This window comes from Pleurodeles waltl, chromosome 11 (genome assembly GCF_031143425.1).
Source record: "Pleurodeles waltl isolate 20211129_DDA chromosome 11, aPleWal1.hap1.20221129, whole genome shotgun sequence".
Lineage (NCBI taxonomy): Eukaryota > Metazoa > Chordata > Amphibia > Caudata > Salamandridae > Pleurodeles > Pleurodeles waltl.
Genome location: NC_090450.1, coordinates 691,761,460 through 691,780,780, shown reverse-complemented (window position 1 = coordinate 691,780,780; position 19,321 = coordinate 691,761,460). Strand labels below are relative to the sequence as shown.

Sequence of the window (19,321 nt, the reverse complement as noted above, 5' to 3'; positions counted from 1 at the left end):
GTATGAGACATTCATTGCACTAGAGAAAGACCACCCCGAAACAAAGTTCACAATAAAAAATGCAAAAGGAAGAGTGGCGATTGCTGATCTGAAAGGGTTGTGGACTCCAGGAAGTAGAAACAAAATAGGCTAGACTACCCGTAAAAGCAAAGAAAGTCAATCAAAGCATAGGAGACCACCTTATTTCAAACCAAGGCTTTGAACCACCCTTCCAAACTGTGCTAGCAGAGTTTACAAATTGCTCCAAAGGATTTCATCCTAAATGATTTTCTCTTTTCGATTAATCATTTTCTCATGGCGGCTGGCAGGGCCCATTTGTGTTACATCTCTACCATAGCCCTGTCTTCCTACACACTTTAGTGAGTCATCAATTTAACACCTATTCAAAGCTGTACAATCCAAAGCAGCTGCCACTGCCTCTTTATGGATTATATCCGTCACCTGATGGTGTGAGTAGAATAAATGGATACCTTTCCTCATCAAACTGGAAAGTGACAGTTGTCCCGCCCCGGAACTGACATCACATCCGTTACTGGGACTTCTGGTGCCCCTGAGAGCCCGTCCCAAAACTGACATAGGTGGATCACGTGGGTTGTGACATGCTGTGATTACGTGTTAGTCACGTGCCAGTGTCTAGGGCTATAGGCTGTGTAAAATAGGGGCCCTGATGGTGTGCGCCATGTTTCTGCACCTAAGAGGACAAATCTGGACATGTCAGACAGCCAGGACCTTGTGACTGCTGGGTGTCTCCTCACAAGGAGGAACAGTGGATATGTAAGACCAAACCTCCACACTGCTGGCTAATCCAAAACAAGAGGCTGGTCAAATGTTGCTTTTGTTAGGGTCAACCAATCAATTTAGAAATGGAAACCTAAAACATATGTTTGCTTCAAAATTCCCAGGAATGGTGATTAGCAGAGGTCAAAGTATAAAGGGTCCCCACACTTAAGGGCTGAAATAGAGCCTTTGAAATGAAAACTCCAGAGCACATATGCAAGCCCCCAGGAGTGTGTTAAAAGCTGGTTACCAGATGTAAAATTATAAACACGGACCCCACAATAAAAAAAATGTTTAAAACAGACAGATGATATAACATGAAAACCTAATACAGATGTATGCCCCATAAGACTTCCCAGGACAGGGTTCGAAGGTAGTTAGCAGAAGTCAAAGTATAAACACACCACACAATTAAAAACGTTTGAAACAGCCAGAGGTCATGAAAGGGCAGTCTAAAACAGATGTTGCACCCCAAAGACTTCCCAGGACAGGACTCAAAGGATGACATGCAATGCAAACCTAAAACAGATGTCTGCCCCCAAGAGTTCCCAGGACAGGATTCAAAGGGGATCAGCAGAGGTCAAATTATAAAGTGACCATGCAATTAAAAGTTTGAAACAAACAGTGGACATGCAATTCAAACCTAAAACAGATGTCGGCCCCCAAGACTTCTCAGGACAGGTTCAAAAGGGATCAGCAGAGGTCAAATTACAAAGTGACTGTGCAATTAAAAGTATGAAACAAACAGAGGACTTGATATAAAAAACCTAAAACAGACTTCTATTTCTGGGCCCAACCCTCCACAAAGCCCATGCATAATTAGCACGAGGCAGGTATAAAAAGCCTCCCCACATTCGCAGGTCTCTTTTTCTGAACTATGTATTTGAAGTTTGCGGAGAGCATTGGCTTCCAGGACCAGCAGGGGTGAAGAATATGAAGGGCAGAGCGCAGACTGGTGATGCTAACCCTCTTCTACTTAAGGTTAGTAATTGTGGTGTTTGTATATGTCCTATTGTAGTTTCACCCTGACATTATCCCCAGCCCTTTCAACTACGCCCCATCAGAACGTAATGCCTATGTTTTACACAGGGTTATCTGAGACATTTATGTTGTGTTGAAGCCCATATTTAATTTGTAGCAAAAAATATTTTAAAAGTAAAAAACACAAAGGGGTGGTAAAAATCGGTCTAAACTTATAGTACATTATGCATGATAATTAGGTGTTTTTAATATTGTAAGCCCAAGCTATGTAGCTTAGACACGCACAATTTTATTATTCTTCTGTTTTTTCTAAAATCCAACCCTGCATGTTTTAAAAGTTTGGAGCCCCAGACACGCACAACCCGGGTCCCAGCCCTCCATTATATGCATTGTTACTAGGGCTGGCCCCTGCCTTGGGTTCCTGCCCTAACAACTTGTGTGTAACGGAGGGCATGGGCCCAGGCTGCCCTCGGCCATGGTCCCTGCCCTCCGTTGCATACATTGTTGTTATGGGATAGGGGCTGGCCTGGGCCCCCAGCCCCTGTTACATACTCATTGTTAGGGCATGGGTCAGGGTCTACGGCCCTACCTGCACTTACAGAAGTTTTCCCCATCCTTTTCAACTGCACCCCATCAGAGCTTAACGCCTATGTTTTACACAGGGTTATCTGAGACATACGTTTATGTTGTGTTGAAGCCCATGTTTAATTTGTAGCAGCGAAAAGTATTTTAAAAGTAAAAAACACAAAGGGGTGGTAAAAATCGGTCTAAACTTATAGTACAGTATGCATGATAATTAGGTATTTTTAATATTGTAAGCCTAAGCTATGTAGCTTAGACCCACACAATTTTATTATTCTGCTGTTTTTTTCTAAAATCGAACCCTACATGTTTTAAAAGTTGAGTCCCAGACGCGCACAACCCGGGTCCCAGCTCTCCATTATATGCATTGTTGTTAGCGCTCGCCCATGGTCCCTGCCCTCTGTTACGTACATTGTTGTTATGAGATAGGGGCTGCCCGTGGGCCCCCAGCCACTGTTTCATACTCATTGTTAGGGCAGGGGTCGGGGTCTCCGGCCCTACCAGCACTTACAGAAGTGCTGGTAGGGCCGAGGTCTCTATCCCAGCCCTAACAACGTGTATATAGCGGGGACCTGGGACCTGGGACCTGGATCATTCGCGAGCTGTGTCCCCAGCCACCCATTACACACATCCTGGTAGGGCCGGTGTCTCCGTCTCAGCCCTAACAATATGTATATAGCTGGGGCCAGGAACCAGGACCGCACACGGTCCAGGTCCCCAGCTCCCGGTGTATACACATTGTTAGGGCCGGGACAGAGACCCCGTCCCTGATCCTAACAGGATGTGTGTAATGACGGACACGGACCCGGGGGTTGCGCGGCCCTGGTCACCAGCCTTCCGTTACGGAAGTGCTGGCAGGGACTTGATGGAGACCCTGGCCCCTGACACTAACAGGACGTGAGTAATGGAGAGCTGGGGACCAGTGCCGCACGCAGGCCAGGTCCCCAGCCACCCATTACAGAAGTGCTGGAGGGGCTGTGCAGGGTCCCCGGCTGCACTATGCCAAGGTCCCTAACTGCTAGTACATACACATTCTTAGGGCTGGTCAGAAAGCCCCAACCGGCCCCAACAGTTCATTTGTAATAGTGGACAGGGACCTCAGCATCACCCAGCATGGGTCCCTGCTCCAAGCATAGCCCTATACTCTGGGGATAAATGTAATGGCCGGCGCTACACACCATTCGTGTTTTAAATAGCGTAAACAGCTAAAATAGCATGCAGCATGTTGGCCCTGCAAAGGGACCTCTTTACATACCGGGGGTCGTCCAGTTCGAGGCCTACCCCAACCCATATGCACTCACCTGGGGTGGGGCCCTGTATACATAGGGGCTCTGTGCACAATGCTTGGGTCCCCCAGGTACTCCTCCACAGCATACAATTGATCAATGGCTGTGGAAGGGTTGTTGCATACACGTGTCTGTGGTGGAGCAGGCTCTGCATGTCTGCTTCCACCCTCTAGACTGGGGCTTAGGGAGAGCTCTGCCCCCACACATGGTTGAGAGCATGGGGAGTGAGGGCAAAAACCTGGAAATGGATCCTAAGATCTGGCAACCATTCCATTGTACATATATATACAGTTAGGTTAATGCTTTAAATTGTTATGTGCTGTGTGTTATAATGTGTAGAATTATTGGAATTATATGGTATTACAAGGGCTGTAAATTATTATAGTAATGTGTGTAAATAATGCTGTAAAGGTTCTGGAGCCATATAAATAAGGTCATACCGAGAGTTTCCTAGATCTTATGTGATGCATCAGCGCCACCATGTGGCCTTTTTGATAAACAGCTCATGATGTTTGAGAAATGTGAAGAAGAGTTTTTTCTGTATAATACTTTCAGAACCTTGTAGTGGCGCCGATTTGTATGGATTGCTAGGATACTTAACAGTTAACATCATGAGAGAGCATGTTTAAAATTAATTGTATTTTAAATTGTGTATGTAAAAATGTATTTTGAAATACAACATATGTATAAGTATATACCTCTGAAGGTATGTGTACTGTGCTATTTAATAAAGATTGCCGTTGTTAGGAGGGGTAACGTTTCAACTCTTAATTGAATAAGTGTTTTTACGGCCTTTCAGTATATTTTCAATAGCCTATGTTAATATGTCTGTAAGGCGCTCAGTAAGACTGTAAGCAGAAAAATAAGTAAGTAGGGTGCATGGGTCTAGACAGGATCTTAATTAATAGCAGTTGCTAAAAGAGATTTCAAGAGGGGTTTGTGTTTATATGTGGAACAGTTATTAAAAGTATACAAATGTAGTTCTGAATAAATAGTGTAAAGAGGCATCTGTAATTAGAACCTTTATGTTTATATTTTATGTGTTTTACTCGACAGTTGTGCTCGAGGATTGGGATTTTAGATTGTTGTGTTATGGTTTTAGTATTATATTATGCAGACCTAGTATATAATTTAAAATGAGTGGCTGCAGGCAATTATGAATGTAGCGTAAAAAGCATTAGGGGTTAAAAGTCCTTTTTTGTCTCTTCTGTGAGAAAGCTCCCCAAGAGCTAACACTGTCCCCAGAGGAAATAGATGCCTTGAAATAAGGTATATGTATCGAGAGATTTATAGTTCAGAGAACCTTGTCAACCTCCTTCCTGAACAGCGTTGTCTCGATTTCGTATTTTTTTATTTTTTCATTAATGTTTTCCTATGTTTGTGTTCCTTTACAGGCTATGATGCTGAACTACAGTTTGCAGTGGGTGCTCTAAAACAAATCCTCCAGGCTCAAGACGCCCCAGGCATACTGTCTCAGGATACATCTTTTGTGGGTAAACAAAAAGAGTCCTTGTGTAAACACTGTGAAAACATCAAAAAGCCTCATAAAACCCTGTAGATGGTACCCTCAGAGGGCATGCATAGTCAGTGTATCATATTGTAAATGTGACATTTATTCTTCTTTTTTTCCTCCAGACCCGCTGGTGGTACAATCGGGCAGAATGCCAGCGATGCAGAAAGTGGTAGGGGACACTAAAAAGACAGTCTACAAAAGGAAGTCTACAGCGCCTAAGGAAGGTCATCTATAAAGAAGGACCCTCACAACGGAACACAGCAGGTGCATTTTAGAAACTCTAGAGCCAAATTAATCCTAACCTTATTGTCTCTCAAACCTCTTTCTCCTCTAGGATATAGCAGTTATAGCAATACCTAATATGTATTTTGTTATCTTTACACCATAAAGTCGTCACAAAAGAGCTCTGGAGGAATCAGCCGTAAGGCTAAGCGGAAGTCAATGCCTTTAAAGGACAACACAGCGGCCCTTCAAAACACTAAGGCCCATATTTATACTTTTTAGCGCCGCATTTGCGCCGCTTTTTGACGCAAAAGCGGCTCCAACTTACAAAATACAATTGTGCATGTAACAACAAATATCACCCTGTTCACCTGCCCATGCCTATAGCGCAGCACTCGACTCCCAACATAAGACTCTCCGCCACAGATTGTCCAACTCAAACATGGAACAAAATGTCAAACTCCAGTCAAGTCACATATCAGATCATGTGCCAGCACATCATACCTTGCAATGAGTCCAACACACAGGAGTCAATCACACAACAGCTGCAAACACAACACAGGACAAACATATCAACACTTACTGGATATGTCTGGGTCCGCAAATCGAGCCACTTCACCAATTGTGTAGGGGGATGGTGCACCTGTAAAACATGGAAGGGTGAAATGTGCTCAATGTCTGCTCCCTGTACAGAAGGGACAATGAGTTACTGTGCGATGCTCACGTGGGTTGAGTTTAGTTCAGGAACCATTGTGCTTTCTAAGGTCCATTATATGTGTGCCTGTGTTGTATGTAGGTCACATATGCCACAATGGCAGTGTACCCAGAGCCGTATATGCCCCCTATGAAACCAGGAAGGCAGGGATCCTGTGTGGTACTTGATGACAATGTTACGCTAAACATGGATTGGCCCTTTATCTAAATCAAAACAACAAAGAAATATATGCTGACAGTGTTTAATTTGATCATCCGTGACAGAATGCATGGGCACAGGTTTAGTCATTGCACCTGAAATGTGTTACTCAGGGCCCTGTGTACCTCTATCAGGTATTGTAGATCACACTTAGCCACATTCATTATCTTACATTTGCCAATTTGGGTGATCTGTGGTTATACAACCGAACTGACACTGTCCCCTAATTGAAACATGGTTTAGCAAATGTCCTACTTCGGCAATCTTGATGACGTAGGTCTGTATTTGTATGCACCTTGGGAATGCCGCACTCACAGGAATGCTGGCCTGCTGATCTTAGCATACACCCATGTCTGTGATAGCCTTCATACTGAGAAGTTAACAATTCTACATATGCTGCACTAGATCAGCAGGGGTGTACCAAACGTAAACTACCAAACTAGTTTGTCACTTTAAATGTATGATGGAAGCAGTCAGGGGTCCCTTGCACAACATCATGCAAATAAATAATTTGTGACCATGCATTCACAAAGTTCAGGGATCCCATGATGACCAATTACCTTTAGAAAATTGTTTGGCTATAAAGTGACACAGATGACAAATGCACCAGCTCTGTACCAGCAATTGTGCCCAAGGCAAAAAAAAACACACAGAAACAATGAACTTAGGGACAGATGTTCTTTTTTTATGCGTAGCATTTGCTTCATTTGTTTACGCTACAGCTATGGAAAGTAGCACAAAATATTTAGATATTATCAAGTGTGCATTACTTTGGCATCCATAATTAATTTAAATGCTGCACAAACCAAGTCAAAATATCAGCCTAAGATATTACCAGAGGTTAGGAAGATCTTTGTACGTATGGCTATGAATACTGTTCAGACATGTATTAAAAAATTTGTGGACTACATTGGTTCCTCGCATTAGCATGTGAAATACATCTCATGCCTGGTACACTCACAGGACCTGAATAATACTTTTGTTTGTGCCGCATTACCACCATCTATTGACGTCAAAGCAGCACTAATTTACAAGATAAAGTTGTCTTTTGTAAGTTTGTATAGCTTTTGTGTCAACAAAGGACGGTAATGCGTAGCAAAAATTGTATAAATCGGGGCACTGTTTGTTCAACTTGCATTCCACATGTCCACAAACATTGCGTGCAGCATGTCACAAAATCTGCTACTGTCACTAATGAGCATTTTACTGTACACATTAGTCTAATTTGTACTTACCAACACGGCCATCAATCACCACATCCAGGTGGTCCAGCAGGTCTTGCTCTCTGGCCACCAGGTCAGCCCGGCAATGTTTAAGTTGGTGGTCGATGCACTGGCTGTTGAACACACTCATTAGGTAGAACAGCACCTTTGACCACCTGAGCCTCCTAGCCTCTGTGTGATACCCCTGTATCACCCTGCCACCAGCCTCTAACATCAAGGGGAGGAAGTGGCACACGAGCCAAATAAAAGCCCTCAGCTCCTCCTCACCCATTCTCCCCAGACGTAGCCTTCCCAACATCTCAAAAATAATAGGGATAGGAAAAGGAAAAGAGGGAAATACAGGGAAATGAGGTATGGAAATGAAACTTAAAGAACCCACAAACAGCCCAACAATACCCCAACTAACAATACCCACTACACACTCCCAACAGTACAAAGACAAATTTAAACATAAAAAATGAAAAAAACACACAATGATTTACACAGACACTTACTAAAACAACAGATTACAATGGAAATGGCACACAGGAGACAAAAGCACAATATTGACAGACAACTCTCTACACAGCTACACAGTCTAGAAGAATCACAGACTGCAAAGTGAAAGGGAAAGTACACCCACTGTACCATTTCTGTAAACAGGATATCCTATTACATCACTTCCTGTCTCAAATGCGGTGCGTTTTTATTATGATGCGTGGAAGTTTATGATGCTTACTGGCTTTGCGTCAATATTTTTTTACGCATATGCATAAAAATCCCCCCTCATTCAAGGATCAATATTTTTTTAATGGATAACCGATTTCATGGGGTGCAGTGTTGGAATTAACGATAGGGACCAATCAATGTATAATGGGTGTGAGCATCATTTTGTAACGCATATGTGTCATATTTTGACGTATATGCATCTTTTTTTACGCTTTTGCGTCAAAATATCTGTCTATAACTGTGTTTGTGTCATTTGTCTCTTTTTTAACATACATGAAGGCTACAACTATACAAAGATAGGATGTTATGGCCTGCTGTGTGTCTTCTAGTGTTTGGGCACATGTGGCAGACCACACTACTGCGGAGCATAATACTCATGTTGTTTTGCCGTATTAGCACTCTTAACTGACACAACAGCAACACAAACTTTTGGAATTAAAATTGGTATTTCCTACTTTGAGCAGGTGTTGCATCAATATAGGATAGCAAGGCTACGCAACTTAAAGAATTCACTCATGGCCTGTGTGTTTATGTCTGTGAATTGCCTATTTCAATTGTTGTTGTGCCTCTGTGTGAACGTCACAAGACGTGTTTTGCATAATGTGCTTGTATGCATGTGTTGTAATTGTGAATAACCATCAGATGCCATTCATTGAGGTACATCAGTCATGATATGTCTTTGTCATATCTGTTGCGTATTATGCTGTGTGAACTTCTCTGACTTTGGGGACAAAACATCTCCCATGACAAACTAAATAGAGGATGGTTGACAATGGCAATGTCAAAAATGTAAGCCATCACATGTGATGGAATGTTGGATACCACTTTATGGTCACTTGTGTGTATACTACCCATGAGTCAGGCATTTGAACATGCTAGGTAGGTACAGTGTTTGTGACACAGAGTCCCAACTCCAATCAAAAAATGTTTTGGTACACCACATTTTGAGTCATGTAAATGACCTATGTTTCTCCTGTGGCTGTGGAGGACCAGCAGAGCATGTTGCATGTGTTCACATATTTCCAGTGGTTCATTGCACAAAGGTGTCCAGTTCAAGTGTGTGGCCATATGTACTCTGTGTCAGTATTGGCCTCCATGTTGTCATAGTTATGTGCAGGTCTAGTCATGAGTCTGTGGAGCCATTCCCTCAATTAACAGAGTATCCTTCAAAGCAGATTTGCCCTAAAACCAAAGATAAACTAACGACACACATGGTGATAGCCCAGCTATGGCACAGCAGAACTTTTAGAATGCTGACGACAGAGCATCCTTGGTGTGTTCAAATGTGTTATGGATCAGTAATATGAAATAGGCAGGTTTCTTCACAATATTTGTACACAGGGTGGGCTCTAAAATTCCCACTGCAACAGGAAACATCAGTGCCTCTGTGCTGATTAATCTCACAGCTAGTCACCACGCAAGTCCCATCAGAGGGTGGCGGCAGAAGTGAATCTGTGTCTGGATCGTCAGTGCACACACATGTTTTATCCTTACATACACATTAGCAACCCTTGTTTGTTGTGCTGTAGGTACCATACGAAATCCATGCATACAGCCATAGCACACTGTCACTGTTTGGCACTAATGAATACATGCAAAACCAGACAAGGAATGGGGGCTGGAGTAGGTCATTTGAATACATGTTCCAGAACAGAATACGTTCAGTAAAATGATTAAACTATACTGTACATTTGAGGATTCATTGAAAACCTACCAGACACAATACCCCAGGAAGAAACAGAGGGCATGGAAAGCAACTAAATGTAGCCACAGGGAACCTCTATGGTTAATGCAAATACTGAAACCAGTCTGGCTAACAGGATGCAGGCTCTGTCAGGAACAAACATGAACAAGGCAAATACACAGTGAGCAGACCCTGACTGGGACAAGCAGGAACAACACTGTGGGAACAAAAAACAGTTTCTGCTGTGGTCTGCACCGTTATACAATCCCCCAAGGGCTCTGGTACACATGTGATTTTTACACCAATGCACAACAAGGAGATTCAGAAAATGATAGCTTCTAAGCAGTTCCAGGCAGCAGCAAGGGCAGTACAGAGTCAAATGCCTGGTCTGCATGGTAGTGCCCACAGGTGTGTGCAGCTTCAGTCTCTCACAAGTTGTGGAGTTGAGAATCAAGTTTAAAGGGCCAAGTAGACCTTTCACATGGGAAGCAACGGACAGCTGATTACAGGTCTTACCGACTACCAGGCAGTGCATTATTTGACCAGAAGACCATGCAGACTGATGAACTGACTTTGGCATGCCATCCTGAAGTGGGAAGCACACAGGAGTCTGAATGGGAGTCTGGGTGTGTGTAGCTGAGGAATCTCAGGCTACAGATAGTCCATTTACAGGGCCCCCTAGAAAAGTGTGGGGAGAGACTTAAAACATGGCAGTGGCAGGACTTATTACCTGGGATGGAATGCGCAGGGCATGTTTTGTGAGCAATGCTTGTCATACTTGGGGCACTCGTGCTATCCAATTTCAGCCTAGATGGACGTCTTGTCTCACATGCTCCTTGCAGAGATAGCTGATGTCACACTTACTGCTGTCAAGGGTCTGGTCATACATTCCTGTTACCAATGCAATAGCACATCCACTGCCTCATGTACGAGACTTTTTTTTCCTTATGATTGATTGTGTCTTAGTTGTGTGTGATGTGCAGGAATGGACCATGTTGGCAACATGGCTGTGTCTCGTAGCTGTAGTCCTCTGATATTGCCCTTCACATGTGAAATAGACAGGATATATGTCATTTACACTGTGTGTGATGTTGTGTGTACATTCATAGCCATCAAATGTGATGTGGCTTTTTCAGTATCTTAATCTATATTTCTGCAATGCTCCATGAGGCTAAACTCTGATTATGATTCCTAGGGATCATGTGATGCATACATATTGCCCAGAGCATGATTGAGTGACGAAGGTAGGTGTTTAATGACATACGATATCAAAGTGGTGATGGTGACTATAGTTAGAAGAAGTTTTGTACAATGTGTTGTCTCCGACGCAATCCTGATGCAGTGTTTGGATGGTCCCCCTTTATTTCACGGACAGCATCCTCCTCTTCAGGCATTTGTGGGTCTGGTTCATAAAGGGGAATGTTCCTCCTTACACAAATGCTGTGCGGGATGGCACAGGTCAAAATGATCTTGCAGACCATTTTAGGTGAATATATGAGGCTGCCTCCAGTGATGTCGAGGCACCTGAATCTGGACTTCAGGATGCCAAAAGTCCTCTCAACTATGGTGCATGTCCTACGATGTGCCTGCTGTGCTTGGGTTGGCAAATGGACTCATGATCCATGGCTGCATCCCGTAATCCTGATCAGCTGAAAGAGAAAATGAGGGTAAATATTTGGTTGTTGGTTGCACCTTGATTATCACTTTGCATGGCAGTTATCTTGTGTCGTCTGTGACTCATCTGTGTTTGTGTTATTGTGTGGGATCCTAGGCTTCTAGGATGTTCTTTCTGCATTGGGTTGTTCAACTATCAAAACTGGTGTTTGACTGATTGACCTGATATCAGTGGTATATTTGTAAACTTGCAGTTCATTGTGTATCTCCCATGCATTATGTCATGTGAAAGAAGTGTCCGTGTGCCTTCACTGGAGGTACATGATACTTCCACACACACAATTGATTCCACTGTGGTGGTAACACGGTTGCACTATATGGCCTGCACATCCCATCCAATTAGACATATGTAATTGCATGTGAAATACAACAGTGAGGCCCTATGATTTGGCTAGGTGACAATGTACAACACATCTCCAGAAGTTGGCAGCACTGAAGTGTTCACAATTGACAATGCACAAATATCCCATGTGTGACAAGTTCTATGCAAACCTATTTTTGTGCCCTTACTGAGTTGGCTCGTGCAAACGTGTACCCACACTATTGAACTTGCTTCAGGTAAGCTTGCTAACTTGGTTGTTGGGGTGAAGGTTTAAGTGTCATACGGTCCATGTGCCTGTACATCTGTTATGTATATGTGTAATTGTCTCAATCTGTATGTGTAGCAGTGTGCACTTTTCATTAGTGTCACATCAATATGTGTACATAGCACAGTCCACTTCTTTATTGCTACTGGGCAATGTCGCCCCAGGAGTGATGAGAGCTTGGTACTGTCTCAGTGATTCCATGTCACCTTCATTAGAGTCAGCATCATCATGCTATGTCTCTCATGGTGTTTGACCTGCAGCGAAACACATTACACACCCCTTACACAGTACGTATTGCTTAGAAGGGTGTGTGCTTTAGTGTTATTGATGTGATATTGGAAGATTCATCTTCCAAGTTATACTGCCAGTTAAGGCCATGTCATTGTCACTGTGTGGTTTTAAATTGGTCCTGTGTGGCTCTGAAGTGGCATCTTTTGTTATTTGCATCCGTCATTTGTCCATAGGTGTGTATCCCATTGGGTCAGGATATCAAACATGACTACCAGTGTCACAACCTCAGTGTCTTCCTTGCCACGTGTCAATGTAATGGTGTATGTGTTGTGTGTCCTACAGGGTCGCTGTGCTGTGTGTATATAACTAGGTTTCTGTACTTACCAACAAGTAGGCCATTGCCATATCATCCATCCTGGAAGTGTTGATTGATGGTGCTGTGGCAGAAGATGAATGAATCATGTACACTCCCAGGATACTTTGTCACGATGTGGTGATCAATCCCCGGTGATCCACAATGGCCGGCACATTGATGGAGTGTGTGTGCTTCCTGTTGAGGTATAGATGCTCTGTTACAGCAGGTGGCACAATCCGTACATGTGTGCAGTCAATGGCACCAAGCACATGTGGAAGACATTGATTTGATAGAAGCCCTGTTTGGTCTCCTGCTGCTTCTGCTGTGTGTTGGGGAAGCTGATGTGGCGGGGTGTGACGGAGATGATGGCATCCAGTACCTTGAGAAGGAAGGCAGAGAATGAGGGCTGTGAAATCCCGGCAACCAGGGCACCAGTGGTTTGAAAAGAGCCACTTGCCAACATGTGCAGGACAGCTTGGTCTCTGGTGGAATGATGTGGCGTGTCTGCAAGCTGGGTGCCAACTGTGGCTCAATGTGGCGCAGCAGTTGCTGTATGGCTTGCCAGTTTAGTCTGTACCTCTGGATGATGTCATGTTCCCTTAGGCCCTGAAGGGTTGTCCTGGTCTGGAATATCCTCTCCTGTCTTCGGCGTTGCCTTTGGGTCCCTGTTGGTGTGCTGGAAGCTGCTGCTGTTGCTCCTGTGCTCTGCGTCTTCATGCATGCTGAATGAATAGCACCTCCATGTCTTCCTTTTGGAGCTCTGAAGTTGCTTCTGTGGATTTTCCTTAAGTACTGATGTGTTTGCCCCATTTTAACACCTGCCCTGACCCAGACGTTAATTTTTGGTGCAAATCGGGATTTGCCCCCTTTTCCAGCTCCGCCTCCCAGCTGTGCGGCATTTTTGCACAGTTGGATAGATATGGCACACGGGTGTTTGTCATTTTTTGGACAGGAACGCCTACCTTGCATCTCATTAACGCAAGGCGGATTCACGCATCCAGAAATGCTGCGCACTGGGATATTTTGCCGTTAGACGGGTCTAGCGTCAAAATATAAATATGGTGTTATCTTTGCGCCAAATTTGCATTTAAAAAAATGACGCAAATGCAGCGCAAGCAGAGTATAAATATGCCCCATAGTATCTAGGCCTGGCCCTTACTAAGTTAAAAAACATGGTCATGGCACGCAGGAAGTTTCCAACTCCACCCAGCCTGAAAAACTGGAAGAGTGTATGCTACCTGCTGGGTGCAGGCCGAGGCAGTGGCCTTACATCATGAGGTGGCTAGAGGGGACGATTCTTCGCCCGATGGCTCATAGGTGGGACACATTATTTATTCAGCACTCGAGGCTCTGCCAGATTCCTCTTCTGAGTAGGTGGCATTGTAGCTTTCACACTCTCGACGGGCACAGTTAGAAATGGCTTCCCCTCCTTGGGCAGCATGCATGCTTCACCCTGATTTAGGTTCCATAACCATGCAGCACCAGATGAGTCGCTGGCCCCCCTTCCACCTCACCAGAGACATATATGCCACCAGAGTCTCCTTGACTTAATAGCTGCCCCCTTTCCCTATTCACTTTTCTGTCCTGCCTACACCCCTGGGGCCCTCTGCATGACATCTGACTGGAATTGAGGTGAAATGTTATTGGTGATACTTTGTTGCAGAGTGGCATTGATGGAAAAGATAAAGTTTCTGTATAATGGGCATTTTTACAAATATGTAATTTATGGTTATACCTAATCTGAATACTTGTTTAATAAAACTCAACAATAAACAAGTTAAAAACAAAATTCCAATAAAGTTTTATATCACAAAACCTTTTCAGACTCTTATGTTGGTCCACAATGCACCAGTACAATGGCTTCGCCTTAGACTGTTTTTCTGTCTAGTCGGTGAGTAGTATAAGCGATGTGTGCTATCGAAGAAGTGTACTGTATATTGTGAAGAGGTGCTATGATAGAAAAGATTCAAAACATGTGTGATCATCTCTGGAGGAAGAGGGTGAGTGCATGTGAATCAAGAGCACTACAAGCTGCAATAGTCTAGTTATAGATTAAGTAACACTTTCTCCCAATCTACAGCCACACATGCTATGCAGATAAACTGCTTTACAGTATATGCAGAGTATGCTAAAGTAGCGGCTAGCAAGCAGATGAAGCAGATGTTTGAAACCGGATTCCTAACTCAATTTGGCCAACTAAAGATTGTTGATGGGTTTGGATGTCCTCACAGTAGTGTTTCCTTAACATGCGTGCACTGGACCGAGCAGCAGCTTGTTGATGTATGCTAAAGAGAATGGTGCCTAAAAATCCTTATTGGCACCCTATTTGCATTGGAATGCGCTTGGCGAACACTTAGTGCAGACTCGGCTGTGGCCTAAAAGGTTTGTATGACTTTGAAGAGCTATCTTGCAGTGCCTGACTTAGAGATGGGGTGCCACATGTGAGGCTCGGCAAAGACCACGAAGAGTTGTTTTGTTTTATGGAGGGACTTAGATCTGTCAGTGTTGTACATGAGCACCCTTTTAACAGTTAGTAACATCTAGTTTGTCTAAAGCATTTTCCCTACAGAGACAGAATATGGAAAGAAGGCAGACAGCTCAATGGTTTTATTAAAGCTTGAGGTTCGCTGATGCATTTGAGAGAAGTGATTGCTGCTGAGAAGACCATCTTCAGAACTGGAGAACAAACGAGAGTAGAGACTCAAATGATGGACCCATAAGCCATGTTAGAATGATGTTTAAGTTCCAAAATGGGGTTTGGGGACACCTTGGGTGGTATAATTGTTTGGAGGCCCTCAATGAAAGCTGTAACCACAAGGAATTCAAATAGGGACGTGTTCCCTATTTTATAGGTATGCTGCAACTGCAGTCAAGTGTATTCAAATGTAAGTGTATGAAAAATCAAGCCATCCGAAGGTCAACCAAGTGGAAATTGTTATCTTGAACTGAGCCTTTGAAGTCGGCTACATGATTGTCGATACAGTGGAGGAAAAACCTTTCTCACTTTGCAACATAACAGGCATGTGAAATGTGCCTGCGCACATCACAGAGAATGTAAATGCCTCCAGGAACTTGAGGTACCCAAATTACAGGTCCTGGGGCACTAAATTGCTAGGTTGCATGAATTGGCCTTGATGCAGAGAAGGTTTTGCCTGAGGAGCAACTTCTCATGTGGACCGACATTTCCAGGCATGTGGAGTACCAGTGTTGCTGGCCCAGGTTGGTGCCAAAAATGGAACGGCATAACACAGGCCTTCTACCAGCCCCCATGGTGCTGGGGGGCCACAGCCATTACCTGCAAAGGTGTTTGTGAAATACTCTTGCCTATAAGTGAGTAATTTTATTGAAGATACTGTTGCTGTATTTCTTTCAAAACTGCTTTTGCTTAAGGAAGAAGGGCCCCTATAAAGCCCCCTTGCATCTATGAATGTTTTTTCAGTCACCGAGGTTGGACTGTGTACATCCCTGCCATCTCAATCAACTGGGGGCGTCCACCTAGGGTTAACACCTGGCCGTGTTTTTTTTGTTTGTTTTTTTACCAGCTTTGGCAGTATAATGATGCCCCACCCAGTACAAAAAGAAAATCACTTAAACCTGGTATTTTTGTCTCTTATCACTACATACATGAAATACCAAATATAAGCAGAAAGCACTTTAAAATACATTCTAAAGTTGCCATAATGATCCATGACTGAGATCATGTCTGGACCTTTTCAAAATCCTAAAATATGAACAAATGACTGCTATTTTTCTCTGGAAAGGTGGCAGCCCTACATCAACCACAGGAGCATAGCAAGGGCGTAAAGCAGGCTCCTGTGGTGCAGGGGTTCTCCAACTCTAGGCACCTCCAGCCCTTCAAGGGGGAGGGGGGGGCATTTAGCCCAAGGACAATGAATATCTGTGGGATATGTGAGACTCATGGGCTCCTTGTTCTTCAGGGGGACCCAATCATTTTGCGTTACGCCACTACCACTAGGATGAGGGCCATTTATACCTGCCTCATTTTCCTGACCATTTATTGAATGAGTGGGAAAGGAGGAAAAAACTAACAAATATTCAATACTAGTATATACATAGTGCATTGCCCATGGACTATGGATCGGGGTACCTGGCAGTGGAGCATTGGCATTTCTGCATTTCTTGGGGTGACAAACAGGTTGATAGTCTGAGTGCCCCGCAGGTGGATGTACCTATGAAGTACGTGCATGTTCAGTTCCCCTTCATGCACTTGTTGATACATCCTGCTTACAGTCCACAAAATCATTGCCCATCCCTGGCAAATCTTTGACTAACATGTGTATGTTGTTGCGAATTGCCCCATGCCAAATCACCTGTGTTAGTGCATACAGCTGGGCTGTGACTCCCCCGTTTTTAGATCCAGGACATGGTTGTCATGTTGTCTGTCTTTAGGAGGACTGTTTTCACCCCGGTGAGCTTAAAGAAGACTTTAAGACCCTGATTTATAGTTTTTGGTGCAAAACTGCACTAACGCAGTTTTGCACCAAAAAGTTTAGCACCAGCTTGCACCATTTCTGTGCACCAGCCAGGCACCATATTTATGGAATGGTGCAGGTCGGTGCAAAGGGTAGGCTAGTGTCAAAAAAATTGACATTAGTCGGGAGGCGCTGGCGGTATGGAAGAAGGGGGTTTTGCACCCAAAATGACTTTAGGCAGGTTAGAGTAAACAAAAATGACTCTAACCATATTAGCGTCGTTTTATGGCACTAAACCTACCATTCTACATGACTCGTGCCTTAGAAAAAGCAGAAGTCATGCCCACCACCCCAATGGCCAGCACAGGGGACAAGGGTCCCCTGCGCATGGTTATTGCACCCTGTGCCATGTATGGGGGGCCTGTTTCAGGGCTCCCTTGGCACTTTAAAAAAATAAAATAAAATACTTACCTGTACTTACCTGGGATGGGGTCCCCCATCCTTCACTGTCCCTCTGGTGTGGGTGGGGTTGTCCCTGGGCATGGTGAGGGCACCTGTGGGCTTATTCCATGGTGTTCAACCATGGAAATAGGCCCACAGGTCCCCTAAAGTCTGCCCTGACCCAGGAGTTAAAAAATGTGGCAAAGCAAGCTTTGCACCATTTTTTGACCCCTCCTCCTTCCCGTGCACCATTTTTGCACAGAAGTATAAATATGATGTTAAGGCCATAGAGTCATTTTTTGCACGGGAACGCCTACCTTGCGTCTCATTAAGGCAAGGTAGGTTTCCACTTTCAAAAAATGACTAACTCCATAAATTTGGCGCTAGACATGTCTAGCACCGAAGTATAAATATGGAGTTCGTTTTTCACCGAATTAGAGTAAAAAAAAATTACGCTAATTCGGTGCAGAGTATAAATATGCCCCTAAGTACTAAATGAATGGCCAATAACTCCAGGAAGTTAATATGTCACCCCTGGTGGTATGAGGTCCTGATACCCTGCACAGTTATGTGCCAGAGGTGGGCTTCTCACATTTCCTGTAGTAATTAAGGTAAATACATAAATTAATCAATTAAAACTAGGAGGGTGAGAGGGATCCAGGACTGGAACGAGAAAGACTTAGACTCAGAGTAATGAAGAATACTTTTAAGTGACCAGGTCATTACCTCCTCATCCAGTGAGCAAATACCCAAGCAGATATTGATTGATTTAATACACTCATTTGAACAGGAAAGAAATTACACAATTGAATGCAACACACATTAATTTTATTATGGTTTATTGCACCAGAAAAATAATTAATCTTCTTAAACAGAATGAACACAAGATAATATATGTGAGCCAAAATCTGTAGGCACATCACCCTCCAGCTGCAAACAGTAGTGAAGCTTAAATGTGTGAGAGGATAGCCAACCCGGAACACAACAGACGTCTTGCATGGAAGCTCCTTTAAAGGCTGTCCAAGAAGTGGATCTACCCCGAAATTGTGCTGGGATTTAATTTCCTGAGATGCCATATGGTTTGAAAATAACCAGCTTAATCCATCTGCATAAAGTTGGTGTTAAAGAGCGAAGACCTTTGCCTGGAAAACTAAGGGGCATATTTATGGAAAAGTGGTGCATCATGCATGATGCGCCAATTTTCTTGCTCCCCCCCCCCATTGGCACCTAACACCACCATGGCTGCGCCCTATTTCCAATACGGTGCACCATGGCGGTCATTCGCACAATAGCATCAACATTTTTGACGCTATTATGATGCTTTGCTGCAATAGCATGAAACATTTTGACGCTAGTGCAGCAAAGTGCTGGGAGGCCCATAGGTTACCATGGGTGGGTCATTTTGATGCCTGCTCTGCGCAGGCGTTAAAAATGACAAAAAAAAAAGCGTAGTAAAATCTTTTAAATTTCACTGCGTCATTTTTTTGGGCCTCCCAGCGCCAGAACACCCCTCTTGCATACATTATGCCTGATGCAGGCATAATGTGGTGCAAGGGTTTGCAAAGTGACGCAATGCTTGCATTGCACCACCTTGTAAATATGGCACTTGGGAAATGCTACCTCACTGCCACAAAAAAAGATACAAATGTGGCGCAAGGTGGCACTAGGGGCATCATAAATATGCCCTTAAATGTCACAACAAGGGTGTCAA

The 19,321-nt window shown here is 43.8% G+C and overlaps 1 long non-coding RNA gene across 1 annotated transcript; it reads left to right on the top strand.

The window, feature by feature from the left end:
• The first annotated feature begins 1,686 nt into the window (after positions 1-1,686).
• LOC138266662 (uncharacterized) lies at positions 1,687-5,390 on the top strand. The gene is made up of 3 exons (XR_011199605.1): positions 1,687-1,758; positions 5,021-5,119; positions 5,262-5,390. It is a non-coding gene; the product is annotated as an uncharacterized lncRNA (long non-coding RNA).
• Positions 5,391-19,321: the final 13,931 nt, after the last annotated feature.